We start from the raw sequence: 9109 nt of genomic DNA on the forward strand, positions 1-9109 counted from the left end.
AAACGGTCGAACGAATCGTATCCGTATAGAATAACCGAGACCTTGACATCAAAAACATGTATACTTGTACCAAGTAATCAAAGAATACTTTCCCCTCCATCAAAACATTGCGCATTTCAAAGAAGTTTGGTATTTTTTACAAAAACGGCTCCAGAGCCAAAAAACGTCCCAAACACTCGGGCACTGACGTCAAAAACTCAAAGCCGTATGAACTCTAGGTCGGAAGCTTCGAACTTGTAAGCCCTCATTGAGGCAACATCAAGGTTACAAAATGGCTCCAGAAGCCAAAAACGTCCCCAATACTCGGGAAATGTCGTAAAAAACTCAAAACTATATGACCCCCGGGTCGGAAGCTTCAAACTCGTAAGCCCTCAATGAGGCAATGTCAAGTCTACAAAAACGGCTCCAGAGCCAAGAAAACTTTCAATGTCTCGGGGACTGCCGCCAATTGCCATCCCATCGACTTATCAAAACCCGAGGTATAAGACCCCATATGGGCAACCTCTACCTCGTAAGACCTTTATAAGGCAACACCAAAAATTGTAAGACCTTAAGCAAGGCATGAACCATACTTGTACCAAGTAACCAAAATTGTAAGACCTCAAGCAAGGCATGAACCATACTTAACCAAAACTGTATGACCTCAAGTAAGGCATATAAAAATTATGAGACCATACAAAAAGGCATTATCCCGGCCTTAAAGTTAAGGCTATATATTCGAACTTGTAAGACCCCTAAAATGGCATATATAGATGCCAAAACTACTTCATTCGAGAACTAAAAGGCTACGGCCAAACATAAATGACTACAGTCATAAGGCTCCGGCCAAACTAACGTGACTCGGGGATGCCCGACCATCGCTATAAAATCACAGGTCTTCAATTACTTTGAAAGTACTTCGAAAAGAACCGGTTAAATAGGCTACCGTCGACATAGGCAAAAGAGCTTCGACCATGTCAGCTCCAAACTATAGGCTTCAAAACACTCAGCCACCGAGTAAACGTCCCGAGTTGCTCGTTCATCACCACATAATGACTCACAATTGAGGTTTTTATCGAACCGTCAAAGAGTCAGGCAAACACAATTTCAAAAATTCCTTAACGGGGGGAAAATAAAGCCTATATTAGAGGTCGTACCGACTCAATGCATAAGAGCCACTGCCGCCAGCCCATATGAGAGGTTGTACCGACCTAACATGTAAGAGCCTAAGGGCAAGCTTTAAATTCAAAAATTTAAGGGTCAATGAGCTCGAGTCGAAACCTGACTTGGAAACTGAACCCGAAACAGTTAACTGAATATGCTTAAGAGTAAAAACATAAGAGCTCAAACGCCGGCTTATACTAAAAGGTCGTATCGACCAAACGCGTAAGAGCCTACGGGCTATCCCCACGAACCCCAGGGTCGTACTATAAACCTAAGGGTTCTTTTTAACTCGAAGACCAATTCATCTGGCTAATGACTGACAAACATCGAATCAAAGGAAAGTGCACGAAAAATGAAACCGCAAGGCTTCCTTTTATATGTATATGTGAAAAAATACAAAGCGCCATTTACAATGTTCTTTAAAGGCACTATACACAAAATCAGAAAAAAAGGCCTAATCTATGTCCCCCTCGGGGACTATGGCCCGTCGACCTCTTCCTCGCTATATTCAGCATCGAATAGAAGGAACTTAGCGTCATATTCGTTTGCCTTTGCATGCTTTATCTCTTCCGAGAGATCAAAGCCCCTGGCATGGATCTCCTTTGTCACGACCCAGACCGATGGGCCGCGACGGGCACCCGGTACCTTACTCAACCGAGTACCAATGTAACGTATCTTTTCATGTCATACTATCATAAATAACTGAGCCGGAGAGGCTGCCATAAAATAGGTAGAATACAACAGGTAATGCCAACTTATACATAATACATATGGGATTCTAAGACCAAAATAACCACTTGAACACTGAATATAGGTCGACAAGGCCATACAACCTTTTACGTGCACGATATCTGTCTACAAGCCTCTAAGAATACATAATTTTCATAAAGGTCGGGACAGAGTCCCGCCATACCAAACAATACACATCTAACTCATACTAACTAAACAAGCAACTCTGAAACAAATGGAGCGCACCAACATCTTCCGCTGAGCTGATAGCCTAATTGGAGGGCTGTCGACCTGTCTATCTGGACCTGTGGGCATGAAACACAGTGTCCCCAAGCAAAAAAGGGACGTCAATACAAATAAGGTACTAAGTATGTAAGGTACATAAGTAAGCACATAACAGACATGGGGGAAATATAGAGTAAATGTGTCACGACCCAAACTGTTGGGCCGCGATGGGTGCCTGAGTCCTACCTATCAAACACCCCTAATTATGCGTATAGGATATGAATCTGTATAACATCTGCTGAACTACGAAAATAACACATATGAAGGAAATATGCCAACAAGGCATATGTACGTATACATGCAGAATACAGTGGGCGAGACGGCAAGGCTACTATAGATAACTATACATCCAAAACTAAAAGCCGACAAGGCTATATAAAACCCAACTAGACATATTGTCCACAGACCTCTAACAGAAACATAAATGTACAAAGACGGGACTGAGCCACGTCATACCCACACACACACACACACACACACACACACACACACACACACATATATATATATATATATATATATATATATATATATATATATATATATATATATCGTACAAAAATCAAAAGCAGCTTCGGATCAAATGGAGCATGCCAACTCTTGCTGATAAGGGATCCTAAGAAGGGGGACCATCAGCTTGCCTACCTGTACCTGCGGGTATGAAACGCAGGCCCCGTGAAATAGGGCATTAGTACAAAAAATGTATTGAGTATATAAGGCATGAAAATTAGTATGTGACAGGCATAGATGAAACATGGAATATAGAAACATGTCTTTAAATCTGAATAACTTTGTAAATTCTAAAACGTTTATAACGTGATACAGATGCATATAAATGTCGTGTCATGCATAGGTATGGGTGTACATAATACCATCAAGCCACTAGGAGCATCCCATCATATTGTCTCGGCCACTGTGGGCACATCATCAACATATACCAGCTCATCAGGTGATGGTGCGTATATAATGCCATAACCTCTTCCCATATCCCATATACATAATACATAAATATATGTTACGCAACGCCTTCCTGATGTTCTTTGGAAGGGAAACGTAAGGCTAAACAACCGATGTCAGTGCGGTTACTGTCTGCCAATGAGGTCTCATCCGCACGCTAGACTAGATTGTCAGTGTCGTACGGGAAAATCAATGTAACGAGCAATTGCGGAAGCTGAGAGAGGATTGGGTTTTGAATGATGCTGATGATTTTATTGATGAATGAAATGCTGATTACAAAGATGCGGTGTCGAGGGGGAGAGACACTAGTACAAAAAATTGATTGCTTGAAAATGTTTGATTGCTTGATCCCCCTAATAATGCTTAAAAAATAAACCAAAGTTGCAAGACTAGTCCTAATAAAGCTGTAGAAGCATACTGAATGAAAATGATGTAAGCTAGCCTATAATTACAATGAAAAGGACTTAGTTTATTACAATATAGAACTAAATTCGATGGCAGCAACTTTGTCTTGCGGGTCAAGGTCTGCGCGCGCGGTGCTGTGGGCGTGCGCGACACTTGCTGTGTTGGCCTGAGGCTGGGTGTTGGTGCTTGGCATCAGGGTCTGTACGCGAGGCGTTGCTGGAATGGGCCTATAGCTGGGCGCTGGCGAGGCATCAGGATCTGCGCGTGCGACATTGTAAGGGCACACAACGCTGTTGTCATTGGCCAGCCACTGGGCGCTGGCGAGAGGCATCGGTGAGGTGACAGAGGCGAATGCGCGCTTGTCACTTGGCGCAACCAAGACCACGGGGCCGTCCATGGCGCTAGGCATTGTGAGGCTTGCTAGGCTGCCATAGGGCGCTACCAAGGGGTCATGGGCGTGTTTGGAAAGCAGCCCATGACATTTTCCCCCACCTGAGTTGGCACCATCCTCGGAGCCTTATGATGATGATGATGATGATGATGATTCTGGTGGTTGTTGGATGGGAGGTCTGCGCCCCTCTGTTCTTTGAGCTTGATGTTGTAGCGATGCAATGATTTCATGCGACTGACATGGAAGACTGGATGGATCTTCCACCAGGATAGAGTTCTCACCTGGTATGTGGACTTCCCAATGCGTTTTTTGATGGGCAGGGGCCCGATGTATTTTTGTTGCAGGCGAGGGTCATGGGTCCTCTCTGCAAACAAGTATCGCTTTGGGATGCATAACATTACTTTATCCCCTGCTTTATGTTGGGCAAAGCAAAGCTTTTGTTCGGTGAATCCTTTTTCCCGCTCTTGGGCTTTGATGAGATAGCTCCGCACTATCCCCATGTTGCGCTCCCATTCGCTCGAGAAGTTGGCAACTCGAGGAGATTTCGGCATAGTTGATGCATTCACTGTTTGCGTGAGAAGCGGTTGCTGTCCGGTAACAATTTCAAAAGGGCTTTTGTTTGTATAATGGCTCTTTTGAGAATTGAAACATAGTTGAGCAGCATCCAAGAGCTTCACCCAATGCTTCTGTGATTCGGTTGCAAAGTTGCGGAGATATTCCTCCAGCATGTCATCGAACCGGTCTGTCTGGCCATCCGATGGTGGATGGATGTCTGAGTTGTGACTCAATGTTGACCCAAAGCACCTGAAGAGATGGGTCCAAAAGTTGCTAGTGAAGCGTGAGTCGCGCCTACTAATAATGTCTTTGGGCAGGCCCCAATGTTTGACAATGTGCGAGAAGAAGAGTCGAGCTGTATCTTCTGCTGAGATGTTTTGCGGGGCTGCTATGAAGGTTGCATAGTTTGAAAACTGATCTATGACAACCATGATGGCTGCAAGATTACCGACTTGGGGCAATCCCGTGATGAATCTGAGGGAAACACTTTCCCATGGTCTCTGAGGGACATGTAATGGCTGCAAGGGTCCCTTCTGTGATGAGTGATCAGACTTGTCCTTGTGGCATGGCTGACAAGTCTTCACACACTGAGGAGCGTTACCAGTCTTTTGAGGCCGATGACATGATAGCTGATTGTTGCTGCGAAGAGTAGCCAGAACCAAGGGTTCATGTCTGTTGACTACCTTCTTCAACTGCATGGTTGAGATGTTTCCAGCGATCATCTTTATGGGAAAGCATGGTATGGTGCAGGGCTTGGCCCCGTTTTCCCCCAACATCAGGATCATGTTGGCATATGGCACTGGTATGGTGTTGGTCTTCCTCATAAACTCCAACCCCACTATCATGTCGAAGTCATCTATGATTGCGATGCGCAGGTCGATGCTTCCTTTGTATGGGGCAAGTTTCACTGGGACATTTGTAGCTGTTCCACCCAATGTATGGGGAGGCGAGTTGATGGCCTTGACGCGGCCTTTGCTCTTTTGCACAACAAGACCCAGGCGCTCTACTTGAGTTGAAGACAAGTAGTTGTGGGTAGCACCCGTGTCTATCAATGTGTGAAAGGGCTTGCCGTTCACTTTCAATTCGACAAACATTAGGGTCCTCGCTTGTTTAGGAGGCCTCTCGTCCATCTTTTCCTTCCCTTTCTTGGTGATTGGGACTGTGATTTTCTTAGGAGGACATACACTGGTCCCCGCTAAGGCATGCGGGATAGAGCCAACAATTGCATTGAAGGCGCCTACCTGGTCTTCTTCTGATGTGTCTGATGCGTCTAACTCATCCTCGACAGTCTGATGAGCATTGACCTTTATGTTTGGGCATTCATTGTTCCAATGTGCCCCGCCGCAATGACGGCATTCCGAGGGAGGCTTTCTCCCCTGATTGTTGTTGATGGATGCATCACTATTGCTGCTGGAGAGAGGAGTCTTAGTTTTGGATGCACTCCGATCTCCCCTACTTTTGCTTGGGCCACCATTGCTGGGATGGTTCCCGTTGAATCCCCCTCGGACAGACGGCTGAGGCCTGTCGTTCTGAGTTCCCAAATGATAATCTCCAAGGCATTCTATAGCTTGAATGGCCTTGGGCAGGGTGTCTACCCGTTGTCTCTGTAGTTCCATACAGGCATGAGGTTTCAAACCTTCTATGAATGCGAAGAGTTTGTCTTTGTCCCCCATGTCGCGTATGTTTAGCATGAGTGCGGAGAATTCGCGCACATACTCCTGCACTGATCTGGTGTGGCGGAGCTCCCGTATCTTTCTCCTTGCATTGTATTCCACATTTTTGGGGAAGAATTGCAGGCGTATGACTGCTTTCAATTCATCCCATGTCTGAAGAGTATCCTCACCGGCCTTGATGGCTTCGTATTTGACCCGCCACCAAAGTTTGGCATCGCCCTGAAGATACATGGAAACAGTCTCTACCTTTTTGGATTCTTCCAAATGGCCCACGACATCGAAGTATTGTTCGATGTCGAAGATGAAGTTTTCCACTTCTTTAGCATCCCGGGATCCGTCGTATGACTTTGGCTCCAGTATCTTAAGCTTTTGTGGAATGGGGGTGAGGTTTGCTGCACCCCTGATGTGGTTATCGCCTCCTCGAAGTAGGCTCTACAGGGAAGCATTGACAACATTGAGCTTGCCTGTCAAGTCGTCTATGGTTTGCTGCATGGAAGTTAGTTTGTCTGCCTCTTGTTGCTGATGGGCTAAATAGTCGGCACGCTCCTGTTGGAGGTCCTCAAATTTGCCATGAATATTGGCAGTTTCAATGGCTACAGTTTGTCGGTCATCGTCAGAGTCACGACTGATGTTTGCAATGTCATTTTTTGCCTGCCGCATTCGGCGGTCCAGGTCGTCCAACCTTTGCACTAGGTTGTTGTTTTGATCAGGCACCGTATCCACGATGGATCGTAATCGGTCAACCGTCTCTTCTAGGGATGCGAGGCGCTCCCCATGATTCACCATGGTCAGAAATGACGATGATGGAAACTGTGTTCCCTCGTCCGATGTCGAGCCTAGGCTCTGATACCAACTGTTACGCAACACCTTCCTGATGTTCTTTGGAAGGGCAACGTAAGGCTAAGCAACCGATGTCAGTGAGGTTGTTGTCCGCCAATGAGGTCCCCTCCGCACGCTAGACTAGATTGTCAGTGCCGTGCGGGAAAACCAATGTCACGAGCAATTGCGGAAGCTGAGAGAGAATTAGGTTTTGAATGATGATGATGATTTTATTGATGAATGAAATGCTGATTACAAAGATGCGGTGTCGAGGGGGAGAGGCACCAGTACAGAAAATTGATTGCTTGAAAATGTTTGATTGCTTGATCCCCCTAATAATGCTTAAAAAAAATAAACCAAAGTTGCAAGACTAGTCCTAATAAAGCCATAGAAGCACACTGAGTGAAAATGATGTAAACTAGCCTATAATTACAATGAAAAGGACTTAGTTTATTACAATGTAGAACTAAGTCCGATGGCAGCAATTTTGTCTTGCGGATCAGGGTCTGCGCGCGCAGTGCTGTGGGCGCGCGCGACACTTGTTGTGTTGGCCTGAGGCTAGGCGCTGGTGCTTGGCATCAGGGGTCTGTGCACGAGGCGTTGCTGGAATGGGCCTGCAGCTGGGCGCTGGCGAGGCATCAGGATCTGCGCGCGCGGCACTGTCAGGGCGCGCGACGCTGTTGTCATTGGCTAGCCATTGGACGCTGGCGAGAGGCATCGGTGGGGCGACAAAGGCACATGCACGCTTGTCACTTGGCGCAGCCAAGACCACGGGGCCGACCATGGCGCTAGGCATTGTGAGGCTTTCTAGGCCGCCATGGGGGGCGGCCAAGAGGTCATGGGGCATGTCTGGAAAGCAGCCCATGACATTATATACGCATATATAATGCCGTCTGAGTCATATTTTAGCCACTGTGGGCAACATTATCATCATCATATACCAGCTGATCAGGTGGTGGATGCTATATAACGACGTAACCTTTTTCCCGTATCCCATATAAATATAATATACATATATACGCGTATATAATGCCATTTGGTCATGGGTCAATACACATGTATAAATGAGTGAAATTCATGAAAAATACGTAATAATCTCAGTATTCCTTTTGGATAAATATTTTTTCAACTGTTTATTATTTTGAGACCCACAAACAGAAGATAATAATATTTTTCATGGGGAATCAAGAATATAGATAACCCTACTATTTCTATGAATAGAGTAATCTATAGAAACTGTGTGTTTACTCGTTTTTTCAGTATAATTTGGACCATGCCAAAAGAATGAAGGGAGAATCTTAACATACCTGGAGTAGGAAAAACTGCGTATAATATTCTTTAGAACTCCAAAAATCGGATTAAGCTTCTGCTTTTTGAAATCCTTGAACGAAATTAGCTTCTGCATTTTTGTTGAAATCCTTGAATGATATTTTGCTTCAGCTTCATTGAATGTTGTTTGAACAGATTTTAAGCCTTCTGTCCTTTGAAACATTCAAATCAAGAAGGATAGGGTATTATTTAGGATAGTAACGTTTTTGGTTCCTCTTTTTCCAAGACTTGTTATAAGTCTTGCTTTATTAGATGCCCATTTATTCTTAGGTTGACAACTACTTACCATTTGTTATGAGTCATTTCTCTTAATTAGTGGCCATGTGCCACGTGGAGAGTGGTTGAAGATTAGAAATCTTTACCCACTTATTAGTTAACCGGGTAATATTCCGTTATCCGGTAATTAACTAATTTCCCGCATAATTTAAAAATTACCCCGAATTACTTAAAATTCTATTTATTTTTAAAATACTTCATATATACTTTATATATTATACTACCGTGCTCACATGGTACCTTGCATGGTACTAGTTCATAATTATCGAGTATTATCGCTCGACCCGTATTTTATTCCAAAATTTTCACTTTCAATGAAACTCGTTTTCTTTAATCCGTGTACCCCTTTATCCTTCATAACAATTATTATCGCTTCTATAAATAGCGTAAGTACGTTAATGTCAAGATGATCTCATCCCTAAGTCTATGTCGGCTAACTGAAAACGAAATTTTAACGCACGAAAACGCGAGATGTAACATCCTTCCCCCCTTAGAAACATTCGTCCTCGAATGTTCAACTCCCCGTGATCTATATAACTTCGGCATG

At 44.5% G+C, this 9109-nt stretch overlaps 1 long non-coding RNA gene across 1 annotated transcript; it reads right to left on the reverse strand.

Annotated features, from left to right (window-relative positions):
• Window positions 1-2418: 2418 nt before the first annotated feature.
• On the reverse strand, window positions 2419-8501 carry LOC142166330 (uncharacterized). The gene is made up of 2 exons (XR_012696665.1): window positions 8265-8501; window positions 2419-2808 (listed from the first exon to the last, which is right to left on the reverse strand). It is a non-coding gene; the product is annotated as an uncharacterized LOC142166330 (long non-coding RNA).
• Window positions 8502-9109: the final 608 nt, after the last annotated feature.

The sequence above is a fragment of the Nicotiana tabacum genome, chromosome 11 (genome assembly GCF_000715075.1).
Source record: "Nicotiana tabacum cultivar K326 chromosome 11, ASM71507v2, whole genome shotgun sequence".
Classification (NCBI taxonomy): domain Eukaryota; kingdom Viridiplantae; phylum Streptophyta; class Magnoliopsida; order Solanales; family Solanaceae; genus Nicotiana; species Nicotiana tabacum.